This window comes from Ambystoma mexicanum, chromosome 12 (assembly GCF_040938575.1).
Source record: "Ambystoma mexicanum isolate Mex_15411 chromosome 12, UKY_AmexF1_1, whole genome shotgun sequence".
NCBI classification, from domain to species: Eukaryota; Metazoa; Chordata; class Amphibia; order Caudata; family Ambystomatidae; genus Ambystoma; species Ambystoma mexicanum.
In genome coordinates this window covers 988,281,321-988,296,427 of record NC_090936.1, presented here as the reverse complement: position 1 = coordinate 988,296,427, position 15,107 = coordinate 988,281,321, and the positions used below count along the sequence as shown (strand labels likewise).

Below are 15,107 nucleotides of genomic sequence, written 5' to 3'. Positions count from 1 at the left end.
TTCTTTCCCTTGGTTTTCTCTGTCTTCTCTGCGTCTTGCTCCACTATGCTGTTCCCTAACAATGTCTCTTTTCGTTTTCACTGGGATGGTTGTGATCTCGGAGATGCTGCGCCGATGGCGAAGACCACGGTGAGTTATTGATGCGCGGAGCACTGCGCTGTTTATTGGTGTTAATTGCTAACCTGTGTTCTCTTCTCTTTGTACAGGTTGCGGTGATGTTCCGGAGTGATGAGCGTTCAAAGCGCTGCTTGCCCAGTTAAGTGCTTTGTTAATGCTGACCTTGTTCCTTCTCCCTTGCAGGTTGCGGTGAAACCCGGAGATGGGCGAGGGAAGAGAAGCGCAGGGTGCTGCCAGGACTCGCATCTTGCCCAGTTAAGAATTGTTATTAATGCTGTCCTTGTTTCTTTACCTTTGCAGGTTGCGACGAATTCCAGAGATGGGCGAGTTAAGCGAAGCGCAGGATGCATTCAAGACCGGTTACTTCACATGTAAGTTTTCTAGCTTGCTAATACTGTTCTTGTTCTTCCAGGTTATTAACAGAATCCGGATCTTGGGCTTCAGGATCGGGCCACTGGAGAAGCAGATGAGCAGGAGCTGGACACGGTGAGTGTTACGCTGCAGGAGTGCAGAATAACGCAAAGCATGTACTGCTGTTTGGGTGTGGTTTAAATAGCCCAGGTAAAGTAGTGCCAGGCCAAGTAGTTCCAGGCCCAGCCACACCAAAAGCACTAGACCGCATGGCTTGGCTCTAAAGAACTGAGCTGTGTAATAGGCCTCCATGTTGTATTAAGGTCCAAAACTGGTATTGCTTTATTCCTGATAATGAGCCTGGTGCCAAAGGTGCCAGGACTGACTCCATGTATGTTTCTGATGGAGTTTCAAGGCCCTTGGGGCCAGTGTGAAGGGCTTTAGCCCCACTGCTGCCAGGGGGCTGTTATACCTGAGGGAGTCAGGGGCATGGATCATGACATCTATATATCATTGGTATGACCACAAAGCACTAGTAGGTTGAACGCCCCCAGGGACCTAGTCCAGGTCAGTTGAGAGAGTAAGGTGTCATAGGGTGCTTGGGTGCACCAGTTATATGTGCAGCTGATGCAATTGCCTGATGATAGCTGCATCCTAGCATTAGGTGTGGGGTATTGATATCAGTTGAATGTGTGCAGTCTGGAGGGTGGACACCAAGACTGGGTTCTGGTTGCGTTAGGCCTGTGTAGAACGCTTATGTGGGCAGCTAGGCCGGTTTGTCATGGGATGTAGCTGCATTTTATTAGAATTATGAGGTGTTCATGGGGTAATGTTCGTATGTGAGCAGCTAGGCTGAAATTGATCGAGGGGTGTAGCTGCACTCTAATTGTGTGTTGGTGTAGACTAGAGAATAAGCATAGTGATATGGGAGGTGAGTGGGTGGAGTTATGATCGAAGAAGTTCGCTATTCTGGATTTCAGGTGAGCGTTTGCTTAGTAGTGACTTTATAAGCATATTCAGTGGCGTCATTGCTCGGGATCTCATTAAGCATTTGTCATTGGGTTGCCAGAGATCAATCACCTCAGATGGTCCTGGGCGGCATTAGGGTAAGAGCCACATTTGTAGAGCTTTGCGCAAGGTCATATAGTCTTGGGTGTGTTGAATATGTGGGGAGAGTGAGTTACACAGAGTTGGGGCCAAGGTTGAAGAGGCGGATCCACCAATCCTGACAGAGTTATGGGTTGGAATCACTAGAAGGAAGGCAGTACTTGATTTTAGGGTGCGCGATGCAAGGTAGGGTTTTATCTTTTCTTGTAGGGACATTGGGTCTGTCTTGTGCACAGCTCGGTGAGTGAAGCATACGGTCATGAAGGTGGCCCTTTGTCCAACTGGGAGCCACTGGAGGGTTTGGAGAGCTGGTAAAATGTGGTCTCTTTGACCCAGGATGAGGAGCAGTTTTGCGGCAGCATTTTGGGCTCTTTGGAGTTTGTTGAGTTGGTATGCCAGTGCTCCTAGGTATAGCGAGTTGGCATAGTCCAGCCTCAACATCACAATCGACATAACTGCAGTAAGTCTGTTCGGGTGGGAGAGGTAGGGAAACATGCGTCTGAGAAGTTTGACGTGGTAGTGACAGCATTTTGACATGTTGTTGATCTGATGGGAGAAAGTTAGGCCTGAGTCCATAGTGCAGCCTACGTTTTTCACTATATCGGATAGGGGGCGGGGGTGGGCCGAGGGACGGGTGCCATGGGAGCGGATGTGGCAGAAGGGCAGTATTGCCGCACACTATGATTTCAGTTTTATCAGGGTTCAAAAGGACGTGGTTTATTGTCATCCAACGGTCAATATCGCAGAGACAGGCTTCAAGGTCGGGATGGGGGTTGGTGCCTGACTTGGGAATTCTTAGGATAATTTGGGTATCGTCAGTGTAGTTGTAACAGGAGATGTTGTGCATGCGGATGATTCCTGGTAGAGTGGTTATATAGAGGTTGAACAGGAGAGCGGATGGGCATGCCCCTTGGGGTACTCCAGCGTTCACTGAGCGAGCAGTTTGTTTGTTTGTTTTGTTTATTTATTTGTATAGCGCTCCTGACCCAGAGGTATATGGGCGCTTAAGCATCAGGTTACAGGCATAGGTAGGAACATTTGTACAATTGTGCAGCTTAAGTATAGTTACAAAATCAGTTATGAGAGCAGTTATAGTAGAATTAGTGACATGCATACATACAGTGCTAGTTAATTGTTAAGTAACCAGGTGATGATCTTAGTTCTGAAAGGTTGAAATGTAGGGGTAGATTTGATGTCCAGTGGAATAGTGTTCCATAATTGTGAGGCTAGAACTGGGAAACTGGAGCCACCGGCTCTTTTGAGGGAGTATTTGGGCACTGTCAGTTGTAGTGTATTAGAGGATCTGGTGGTTCTAATATTCTGTCTTAAGATGAATTTATCGGTTAGATAAGGTGGGGCCAGGTGGTTAAGAGCTTTGTAGGTGAGGCAGATAGTTTTTAGGTCTATTTTTTGTTGGATGGAGAGCCATTTGCATGTGATTCTTGTGGCTGAGATATGTTCTCTTCTGGGAATATTAAGGGCGGCACGGAGTGCGTTGTTTTGTAGGACTTGCAGTTTGTTGACAACCGTTTTATTGGCACCTACATACAGGCTGTTGCAATAATCCAGTTTGGATTGTATAAGTGCTCTGGCTAGAGTAAGGCAATTGTTGGGGGATATCAGAGGTCTGCAGGCTCTAATTAGTTTCCCAGTGTAAGCAGTGGCTGAGGCAGTCATATTAATTTGTTTGGCGAGGTTGGTGTTAGTGTCGAGATAGAAACCAAGAGTTTTTACACTTTTGGCAGTGGGAATAGTGTTGCCGTCGATGATGAAGCTAGAGTAGCTCGGGCTGAGATTCCGGATAGTGTTGGGTGAGCCGACAAGGAGCAGTTCAGTCTTGTCATCGTTCAGGCAGAGGCCATGTGTGGCCATCCGTGCCTGAACGATGGAGAAGACTTCGCCGATCCTGTTGGCGTCCGCGTTGTAGTTGCCTGATAAAGGGAGGAGTATCTGGGTGTCATCTGCGTAGTTGGTGTAGGTGACACCCAGATGGTCCAGTTTATCGAATAGGGGCTTTGTAAATATATTATACAAAGTGGGTGAAACACACGATCCTTGTGGGACACCGCAGGTAATGGGAATAGGGTCGGCTGCTGCTATGGGTGAGAAGACTCGCATGGTCCTATTGTCCAGGAAGGATTGGATCCATGTGACCGCTGAGTGGGAGAAGTGTGCTGCCGATGATAAGTGGTTGCACAGAATTTTGTGGTCAACCAGGTCAAAGGCAGCGGAGAGGTCGAGGAGAAGCAGGATGGCAGCCCTCCCTTTATCTTTAATTTCGTCTATCTGGCTCTTGAGATCAACAAGGGCTGTTTCCGTCCCATGTTGGGGACGAAAGCCAGATTGGCGAGTACCTAGTAATAGGTTAGTTTCAAGGTAATCCTGAATTTGTAGATAGGCCACTCTGTCAAGAATCTTTAGTAAAAATGGGACAGTGGTAATGGGTCTATAATTTGTGGGTATATCTGGGTCGAGGGTCTGTTTTTTTAGCAAGGGTAGGACCCAGGATTGTTTCAGATTACTTGGGACCATGTTGTTGGAAAACGACAAATTTATTAATTTGGTGATGAAAGGGGAGAGATCCCTGGCAGCATCCTTGATAATCTGTGCGGGGCAACTGTCCCCCTTGCAGTTCGAGGGTTTCAAGGATGCTATCATTTTTTGTACTTCAGGTGTGGTGACCTTTTTGAAGGTGAAGCCTGAGCTAGTGGCGGTGGGTGGGGGATGGGTGGGTCTGGAGGTGGGGTCATGAGTGAGCTGTTGCCGTTTGTTTCCAATTTTAGTTTGGAGCCCTGAGATTTTGTTGGCCAGGGCGTTCTGGATCCCTGTGCACCACGGTTTATCCTTTGTGCAGGTATCTTCGGGAGGAGTGGGGTTTTCTAATTCCTTTAAGATGTTAAAGAGCTCTTTTGTGCTTGAGCCTGCCTGTGAAATCCTGGAATTAAGAGATTCTTTCTTGGCACGTGTGATCTCATTTTTGTAGTGGGTGGAGATGTTGGTGAGGTTAGTTCTATTGTCTACTGAAGGCACCGAATTCCATAGTAATTCGAGTTTGCTTTTTTGTAGTCAGAGAAGTTTGAGCTCTGGGGTGTACCATGTATTCAGGTGCGCTTTGGGTTTCCCTTTACGCATTTTCAGTGGGGCAATGGTGTCGATAGCTTTAGCCATGGAGTCATTGTAGGCGTTGACCATCGAGTTTAAGTCAGTTGTGGTTGGTAGGGCGTTCAGAATGGGGGTCACCAGAGGCATTAAGGCTTCAGCTGTGATGTTGCTCTTTTTCCTGGTTAGGCAGGCCGGAGCGATGATAGGCTTTTTGTGCACTAGGTTGTTGATATTAATGTCAAGGGGGAGGAAGTGGTGATCCGTCCAGATGAGCTGTACAGGGTCCTTTAGGGTGATGTTGCAATTGAGGGCGGTAACCCAGTCAAGGATTCTGCCTTTCGAGTGGGTGGGTTTGGAGCAGAGTTGAAGGAGGCCATGCTCCTCTAATGCCGTGGCCAGGGCAATGGCAGGGGTGTCAAGAGGGTCATTAAACCCGAGATTGAAGTCTCCCAGTATAATCATTTGTGCTGTAGGTTTGGAGCTTTCGGCTACTAGGGAGGTGATATCTTCCTCAAAGGAGCCAGGTGGACCGGGGGGTCTATAGATTAGGTGCATAGTGATAGTACTCTTCGGGGAGGTTTGTAGTTTAACTGTGAGGTGTTCACATGATTTGAGTAGAGGAGAGGAGCCTGATAGTCTGATATCGAGTGAGGACTTAAAGATGAGGGCTACACCACCTCCTCGAGCGTTAGGTCTGTCTACTCTGAGGATAGTATAGTTGTCAGGGATGGCTAGGGTAAGGGATGGTCCCGCAGCCTCATGTAACCAAGTTTCTGTCATAGCAAGGAAGTCTAGGTTGTTGGTCAGAATGATGTCGGCGACTTCTGTGGAATGGGCGACTAGTGATCTAACATTTAGAAGAGCTCCTTTTAGTGTATGGAGGGTAGAGTTAATGGGGGTTATAGTGTACTTGTTAGTTTTGTTGGGTAGTTTAGCTGGGCGTTTGCTAGTTATGTGGTGGATTCTGGCACCAAGTCTATTGTTGCGCTCGGTAGGGATAAGGGTGGTTGTTTTAGAGACAGTAAGGTCGGTCATCGTGGAGGGGCTGTGATGATGGGTAGGGCAGGGTGCTCTAGTGTCGGTAGGGTTCTGCTTGGATCTATCTGCACTCTTATTGTCTAGGACATCGTAATGCTGTGCGTGGTCATGGGTAGGATGGGCAGGTTGTGAGACCGGGAGGAAGGCTGGAGTAGTGGGCAGGAATGGTGTAGGGCAGACGATAGGGTAATGTCTTGGGCAGGCGGGTCTAGCTAGTCCATTTTTATAGGTTATGTAGCTGTTACCGTTGCAAAGTATATTGCTTTGCATGACACAGAAGGGGAACATGATTGCGATAAGGCAAAGTAGCATAATGTGTGTGCTAGGGGCGATGCGCCGTGCAGAGGATTGGCGGATGAATGACATTGGTGCGACCATAAGGCACGACACAATAGTGTGGTCTAAATACGACCATAAGGCACAATATAATAGCGTGGTCACTATGCGACCATAAGGCACAGCACAATAGCGTGGTCACTGTGCGACCATAAGGCACAACACAGTAGTGTGGTCTAAATGCGACCATAGGGCACAGCGCAATGGCGTGGTCACTATGCGACCATAAGGCACAACACAGTAGTGTGGTCTAGATGCGACCATAGGGCACAACACAGTAATGTGGTCTAGATGCGACCATAGGGCACAACACAGTAATGTAGTCTAGATGCGACCATAGGGCACAACACAGTAATGTGGTCTAATACGACCATAGGCACAACACAATAGCGTGGTCTAAATGCGACCATAAGGCACAGCACAGTAGTGTGGTCTAACTGCGACCATAGGGCACAACACAGTAGTGTGGTCACTATGCGACCATAAGGCACAGCACAATAGCGTGGTCTCTGTGCGACCATAAGGTACTACACAGTAGTGTGGTCTAAATGCGACCATAGGGCACAACACAGTAGTGTGGTCACTATGTGACCAAAAGGCACAACATAATGGCGTGGTCACTATGCGACCATAAGGCACAACACAGTAGTGTGGTCTAGATGCGACCATAGGGCACAACACAGTAATGTGGTCTAGATGCGACCATAGGGCACAACACAGTAATGTAGTCTAGATGCGACCATAGGGCACAACACAGTAATGTGGTCTAATACGACCATAGGCACAGCACAATAGCATGGTCTAAATGCGACCATAAGGCACAGCACAGTAGTGTGGTCTAACTGCGACCATAGGGCACAACACAGTAGTGTGGTCACTATGTGACCAAAAGGCACAACATAATGGCGTGGTCACTATGCGACCATAAGGCACAACACAGTAGTGTGGTCTAAATGCGGTCATAGGGTATGTGACCGGTACTAGAGACCATAGACCAATCTAAGGCTAAGAGTCCATGCATGCAGTAATGTCACGGTACTTGCATGTACTTACAATGCGTTCTTATGCGAGAGGGTTCTGGTAGTGGGTAAGTTGCACGTTGAGCAGAGGGGTGGCCACTCCGCACTCCCATGCGCCTAACAGTTGAGACAAAAGGGGAGAGGAGGGTTATTTGTTTCCTGTTGATGAGGAAGGAGGCAATCCATTTGAGAGCAGTGCCACGGATTCCTAGGGAGTGAAGGCGGTCAAGGAGGATTGAGTGGTTAACCGTGTCAAAGGCTGCAGAGAGATTGAGGAGAATCAGTGCTGCACAGCCTTCAAAATCTGCAGTGACTTTAAGATCATCCCAGGTCGAGATCAGAGTGGTTTCTGTTCCATGTCGAGGTCTGAAGCCTTGTTGTGCAGGGTCGAGGAGACAGTTAGATTCTATAAAGGAGTTGAGCTGGGAGTATGCTGTCCGGTAAAGGAGTTGAGCTGGGAGTATGCTGTCCGGTCAATGAGTTTCGCTAGAAATCTGATGTTGGAGATTGGTCTGTAATTCTTGGGGACAAGGGATGCCTTTTTTAGAAGTGGCTTGACATGCGCTATTTTGAAGGCATCAGGGAATATGCCAGAGGTGAGTGAGTCATTTAGTATGGCTCTTGCATGCAGGTAGACGAGAATATTTCTTTCAGGACAGAGGCGGGGCAGGGGTCGAGGGGCGATCCGGAGGGTGTGCTGGCTGATAGTAGGTCAAGGAACGCATCTCTGGAGATGGGCTTGAAGGAGTCGAACGTACTGAAATTGGGCGTCGGGCAATGGGATGAGGAGGGGTCGGTGAAGGGAAGGGGGTGAGGAAGGACAATTTGGTTTTAAGGGTTTGCTACCCTGTCAAGTGCGGTGTTGTAGAAGTGTATGGAGAGGGAGTCGCAGAGTGATTGTGTGGGGGTGGATTGGGTAGAGGTGCACGTGGGTTTCACAAATTCTGATATGATCATGTGGAGTTCTTTGCTGCGGTTGTCACAGTTGAGAATTTGTTTATTGTAATAGGCTTTAAATGATTAATCACTTAAAAGTGCTCTTATTTGACCATGGCACACTTTTTTAAAAGCCCTTTTTTTTAAATCGAAATTAATGAATACGTTTTTGGGCCATTGTATCATGATTCAGGTACGCTGCAAGCACGCTTTACAAAATTCGAAACTTTTTTTTACAAAGTTAGCTGCTCTTTGTTTATAGTCGTGGTAACGTTTCTGAAAGACTTGCTACCTTTTCTGAATTCTGTTCAGATTTAATAGAATTCAAGGCGCTTTATTTATTTTTATAAAACATCACTCACTTTGTATGCAAACGTGTGTGCATTTTTAAAGCAAAATGTGCAAAGTGGTGCCATCCCTGAAACTCAGTTTACACAAATTGTCAGTGCACTTTTTACACAAGTCTGTGGAATTACTGAAAGGTGGGTGTGCCCTGTTTGCCAGTGCCCACAAGCACTGTTAACACAGCTGCATGCCCTCGTGTTCTGCCATTATGTGGTGCGTTGGCTGATGTCTACTCCTGCTTACCGAATTCTATGCATTTCTCAAAAGATTATGGACACGTTTTAAAAACAGTTATCCTTGTTTTCATATCCATACCCACTTGTTCCAGAGTTGGGCGAATGGTTTACAAGTTCCTGTGTGTTGTGTAATTCGCTTGTGCACTTATTCTAAAAAGGCAAAATGGTTACAGAAAGGTTTGTGCACGTTTCGAAGCGTTCTATCCCCTTTTTATTTGCAGGACTTTGCACACAGCTGTTACAGAATAGCCACGCAGTTTATTACAGCAATGTCACCACAAGTTCTTTTACAGAATTATGGGGGGTACTTTCCCAGAAATACGTCTTATTGTGCTTACTCATGGTTTTAAACATTTCCATTTAACACCCTTTGCTAAAATATCTAAGAGTGCCATTGTGCATTTTTCATTATAAATGCTGGCCTTTTGCAAAAATATCTTTAAGCAATGCACACACGCTGTGTTGCCTATATGGGTCTGTGCAAACCTGCCCAGCCGTGGCATCGGCATCACCCAGGAGTAAAGGTCTGAGCATTGGCAAACAAAGGCCAATCGTGGTATCACCCAGGAATGCAGACCTGTGCATTGGCTTGGTATGCTGAGAGGACAGGTCTGTGCCAGCTAGGCACAGGCCGATCGTGGCTTCGCTCAGGAATCCCGACTCTGTATTGGCCTGGCATGCTGGGGGGCTCTGTGTGTGTGCAGGGTGGACAGAGGGCAATAGTGGCATCGCTCAGGAGCCAAGATTCAGCATTGACCTGGCATGCCGGGCGGCTCTGTGTGTGTGCAAGGTGAACACAGGCCAATAGTGGCATCGCTCGGGAGCCAAGATTCAGCATTGGCCTGGCATGCTGGGCGGGTCTGTGTGTGTGCAAGGCGGACACAGGCCAATAGTGGCATCACTCAGGAGCCGCGATTCAGCATTGGCCTGGCATGCTGGGCCGCTCTGCATGTGTGCAAGGCAGACACAGGGCGAGCGTGGCATCACCCAGGGTAACAGACAGAGCTGGCAGGCTGTGAAGCTCAGCCTGTGTCAGGTAGTACAGGCCAATGGTGGCATCACCCAGAGTCCAGAGCGTTGGCCTGGCATGCTGGGGGGCTTGGTCCGTGGCAGGCACAACTGACAGGTGGAGGCGGAGGAGCAGGCTTGCCCTTTGAGGAAACAGACCCCTGTCCTGTACTGTTCAGGTATCGCACTGAATGTGACTAGAAAGAGAAGGAGGCGTTCAATAGGAGACTTCGACATGAAAAGGATCTGTGTTCGTTCCACCTCACCTTTGCTGTACGTTGTGTTTGGCCTACGTAATAGAGGCCGCACGGGCACTTGATCGCATAATTGATGCTATGTGTGTCGCAAGTAGCATAACTCCTTAATCTGATTTTTTCTCCAGTGTTTGGGTGAATTACTGATTCACCATTCATAATGTAACTGCAGTTACTACAATTCAAACAAGGGAATGTCCCAATGCGTTCAGTGATTTTCTTTTTCTGTGGAGGTTTGGTGTTAACCAATTTGTCTTTGAGGTTTTGACTGCGTTGGTAGGCAAAGGTGGGGATCTCTCTGAACAGGTGTTCAACTCTCTGGTCGCATGCCACTGTATTCCAATTCTTTTTAATTATTGCTTTAATGCGGTTGCTTTGTCTTGAATACTTATATGGGAACACGGCACATATTCATGCAGCCAGCATGGACCACAAACAACTGCTAGTGAGGAATGTGGGCTTGTAGCAGGCCTTGGCTTATGTTGGCTCAGTCTCCATGTGGCCGGGAGCAAAAGGAAAGGTAACGAACGAGGGTCTTGCTCTGTTCCTTGACACACTCATTATGTCTAACAAATGAAAATGCTTCAGAAAACGTCCAACACGTGTAAATATACATAATCTGCTACTATCTTTTTTTTCCTTTCATATCCCGACAGGGGATGACTGTAGATTTGCATTGTTCGGGCTCAGTTTCTAAGAGTTGAATTTGTTGTCACACCTTCTTTCATTTCATGCACCAGCCACATGTTTTTTCTTTCATTGCATGGCATCACACTAATTTGGTAATATGGGCCTATACACACTGATGATCCATTTTTGTATCACATTTATATATTACAGTAACCATATTTTTCTTAGTGTAGTGAGGAACAATGCTATGTGAGGCCACTTCCTGTTTTGTCAAGGGGTGATAGGTTGTGTGCCATCACTTCCCTTAATGTCACTTGGGAGTGGGGTCAAATGACATCTCTTCCTGTGATGTCATCAGAGGTCAAGGGTCATGTGATGTCACTTCCGCTACCCCTGGCATTTTGGTGAAATGACGTCCCTGGGGCGACTGCTCTTTTCAGGTAGAGAATGACTAATGCACCATCTAATTAACATCCAATAGCAGGCAAATGTCCGAAGCCTGCTTTGACCTGCAGTGTGCCATTACACCACCTCCCACATTCAATTAGACCTTTTTGACAGACTAAATATCTAATATTTCGCATGGCGCAGCCAGCCTTGGACAAGTTGTGACCATTAACAGAGCCCCCCCCCCGCACCACCACCGGAGTTGTGCATACGTTGGGGTTGCTTAGAAACGGCCCTGGTCCGCTATGATAGATATCGGGTAGCTTTGGCATTCAAGCTTTTTGTACAGTGCATTACTCACATTTGTGCAGCAGGTAGGGAATGTACCAGGTGTTATGCCATTGCCACCCCATGCAAGTTCCTGTTGTGGAAACCCTCCCACTCTTATCAACAATGGCCTGTTTTTACGTTTTTAGGGCCCAAATGGTGCCCCCAGTGCCAGTCTGCTGGTAGCGCATAACTGCTTGAATTGCTGTCAGAACCAGCGCTACAATAAGGCAAATGCTCAAACCAGTGAGATATTTTATCAACGCGATGCTACAAAGACAGCCTCACTCGCCATCTGGTTGAGCTTCAGCACCAATTTTAAACCAGCAATGGTGAATCGGGAGTAGTGTGTTGCCGTGTGGACAGACCCTCTGCTTATGATTCTTTTCACAGTGTTTACCTTGAAGGCGTTCTTAGCAGATAAAGACACTGGCTCCTGAGTGAAGCAGAACGAGTGCAGGAGGAGTGTGTTGCCATGTGTTCCGGGGTGCACAGCATCTGCATCGGTCTCAGAACCCCTACTGTGAAAGCCGCTATCATTATCAAGGATATTGGCCATCAGGTAACAACACTACTACTCCACCCCATTACGTGCCTCCCTGCTTTGACTGGTCTTCCCATTACTGTTGACTCCATGTGAGCCAATTCAAACCTCGACTGATTGTCTTGCTGCCTGCCTTGCACCTTGCTTCTTACCTTGCTAGAGCGAAACTGGGCATCATTTGAATATATCGAGCAGGTGTATAGCCTGACTAGCAAGATGTTCGAGGGTTATTCTCCCTGAGTGGGTCAATGCTAACTTGTTATAACTTTTTATAAGCGTGTCTCTGTGGTGGAAGGACGACTTAAAGGCACCAGAAGTTGATACAATGTTGCAGGAGTCTCCCAAAGAGGTCATAATGTCTCAATCCTTCGACTATCCATCTCAAGAGGTGCACCAACCATGTACCAATCAAACATCTTCAACCTCCAGTGCCTGGCCTGGGAAACATCCCCATGGAATATTAGCTAGAAATAATTTGGACTATACACTTTCCACTTCATCGATGAAACGTATAATTACTAAGGGGTTGTCAAACAAGAGAAGATCACTAAGTGATAGTATCCAGAGTGAAGGAAGGTTCCTGGACCAACTGCAAATACATCCAGAATCGGACATTACCGTAATTGGCATGGGTGACGTGGCCCTGAGGTCTAATAACATTGATGGTACATGTGACCCTTTGGTCAGTGGGGCCCTACCTTCCATGTCTAGGCAGCAGGATTTCAGCGGGCCCTCCAAGGAGGATTGCAGCGAAGATCCCAATCAGTCCGCAGGAGTCTCTAAGCACAATGGCTCTTTGTCAAACCCCACATTAACAGCATTGAGTTGTGTGTTCAACTCCTAGGTGAGTGATTTCGAGAATTAACCAAAGAGGTAGAGACATGTGAGTCCTCAATAGTGGGCCTTAACTACCTGCTAAATTCATCAGTATGCAAGGACTTTGGTCTTCTAGAGGAAGAAAGTTGCAACCAATCTTCGATGTGTAAAGAGATTAAGTCCCATCTGACGGTGCTTGAACAAGAACTACTTTCTACGAAGCTAGAGTTAAAAACTATGTGGGTTATGATATGATATGATATGGCATTTATAACGCGCCTATACACAAGTGTTTCAAGGCGCGACCAGGCAAGGAAGGGGGGAACAGGGGAAGACAGACAACGATCTTACTAGGCCCGGTGTCATTCAGATTGCGCAAGTGCATGGTAAGGGGGAAAGGGAAAAGTGCGAGAGGGAAGGGAGGCGGAAAATGCAGTACATGGAATAGTAGAATAAATAAGATAGTAAACGGCCAGAGGTGGCAAGTGCAAGGTAAGTGCATACGTAAGTGCTGGTAGGGGGACCGTAGGGATACAGAAAACAGTCCCCAGGTGCAAGGGTTGCCGGGGAGGCAGTGCAGGTGTGCAACTGGCGGGCCTGGTCTCGAGATCAGAAGGGTGTCCAGGTAACCAGTGCAGTATCAGCCAGGAATTCAGCAGGGGAGAGGGGGACAGAAAGCATAAGCAAAGAGGAAGGTTTTGAGGTGCTTCCGGAACCGGAGATGGTTCTCCTCAAGTTTAATGGAGGCAGGAAGGCTGTTCCAGAGGGAGGCCCCTGCCGAAGAGAGATATCTAGCACCAACTTGTTGCTTGGAGAAGTGACTGACCCTGAGGGAGTTGGAGGCGGATGAGTGAAGAGCTCGAGAAGGAAGATATTTAGGAAGTGAGAGTTGAAGGTATTGCGGCCCCAGAAGGCCTTGTGGACAATGCAAAGGGTTTTGAACTTAATCCTCACAGCCACTGTGGGAGAGCCACAGTGCAGAGATTTCAGTCCTGGAGAGATTTGGTCCTGTGGCTTGAGGCCAAGGAAAAGTCTTGCAGTCCTGTTCTGGATAAATTGCAGCGGGCAGAGAGTAGAGGCAGGCAGTTTTAGGAACAGGCTGTTACAGTAGTTCAGCCTGGAGAGAACCAGGGCTCTGGAGACAGTGAGCTTCTGAGGGAAGGAGAGGAGAGGAAGAATACCTCTGAGGAGGCGCAGCTGGTAGTGGGACTTCTTAGAGACGTCAGAGATGTGAGGAGAGAAGGAGAGTGTGGAGTCGAAGTTGACCCCAAGGTTTTTAGCCTTGCAGGTGGGAGCGGTAAGAATGCCAAGAGAGACCGGCCAGGGAGCTGCAGGAAAGGAGGGGGTGGGTGTGCCGAGTCCAGGATGGGGTCTCATCACAACGTGACAGAGACGCAAGAATCTTTCCCATTGGATGACACTCCACTGTTGCAATCTACACTAGAAGAATTTATACGGTTGGCCCAGTCCGGGATGCCATTTCAGCAACGCCGAAAAGGAGGTCAGAGGATTTGGGTACAAATTTATCCGAAGACTTGGGACAAGAATCTGCTCCAAGACCTCCCTCTGTCGGCTGCCTCTCCATGTCCTGAGGTCCTACAGAATGTTCCAACAGTCATTGAAGATAAAGGCCGGGAGGGGGGCGGTAAAGCAAGGAAGGGAAAAGGAAGATAAATGCCCTGTCAACTAACTGAGGAAGTTCCTAAGGAAGAGTCCCACCCTGAGTCACAGAAATCTAAGAATATTAAATAGTTAAAGCAAAAGAAATTGGGAAAAAGAAATGTCTTTAACACCCTGAATAAAGCCGCTATCAGGGTCATAATAGACATACCCAATCATACCCAATCAACCTTTTTCTCAGCAGGTGGACATGAATAAAGATCTTGCAAGCTCAGGTGGGGATCCCGGGAGTGGATCACCCTTAAAGCAAAAAAAAACAAATACAATCACTAAAATCAGTGTGAGTCTGTAAACAGATAATCTAAATGAAGTAAAGAAGCCCACTTTATGCCTGGCCCCAATTTTTCTGAGAGAGACACTCAAGCAGGCACAAGAGAGGAGAAGTATGGACAAAATCAGCCTGGACCCAAATGTTCCCACCATTATGTCAGGCATCCCCAAGGGAAAAGACGATGGTGAGGCCAGGTCCGGGAAGGAAGATCACCCCCCGATTCAGCGGGCATCGGTTACACCCTCGCAGAAAGTTCCTCGGGCTGAGGGAACAGAACAATCTCTCACGAAGGACCTGAGTCCCTTTGCCTTTCTGGGGCATTATAAATCAGCAACCTCAATTCCAAGTATCAGTCCAGTCGAATTGCATTTTGGAATCGACCTGGACAGAATATTTTACTGAAATCTTTGAGGAAACAAATCCACGTGGTTGTGGACTTCCCTATAAATTGTAGTCGGAACTCAAAAATTACGGAAAGCGAGGTTGAATGCCTTATATATACCTCGTCGAGATCGAAGGCAGCTGGGTCAAATGGCCTCACAAATGACATGTCATTATCTGCAGTTGTACTTTGGACCTCTATCCTTCTTAACCTGTTTAATA

The 15,107-nt window shown here is 47.5% G+C and overlaps 1 protein-coding gene across 4 annotated transcripts in view; it reads right to left on the bottom strand.

The window, feature by feature from the left end:
• Positions 1–15,107, bottom strand: part of TYMP (thymidine phosphorylase) — a 490,120-nt gene that overhangs the window by 363,858 nt on the left and 111,155 nt on the right. The window contains exon 2 of one of the 4 annotated variants that reach the window (XM_069629484.1): positions 7,105–7,187. The exons of the other annotated variants lie outside the window; for them this stretch is intronic. The gene's annotated coding sequence lies outside the window, so the exon portion shown is untranslated. The remainder of the gene's footprint in view (positions 1–7,104; positions 7,188–15,107) is intronic. 4 annotated transcript variants of the gene reach the window in all.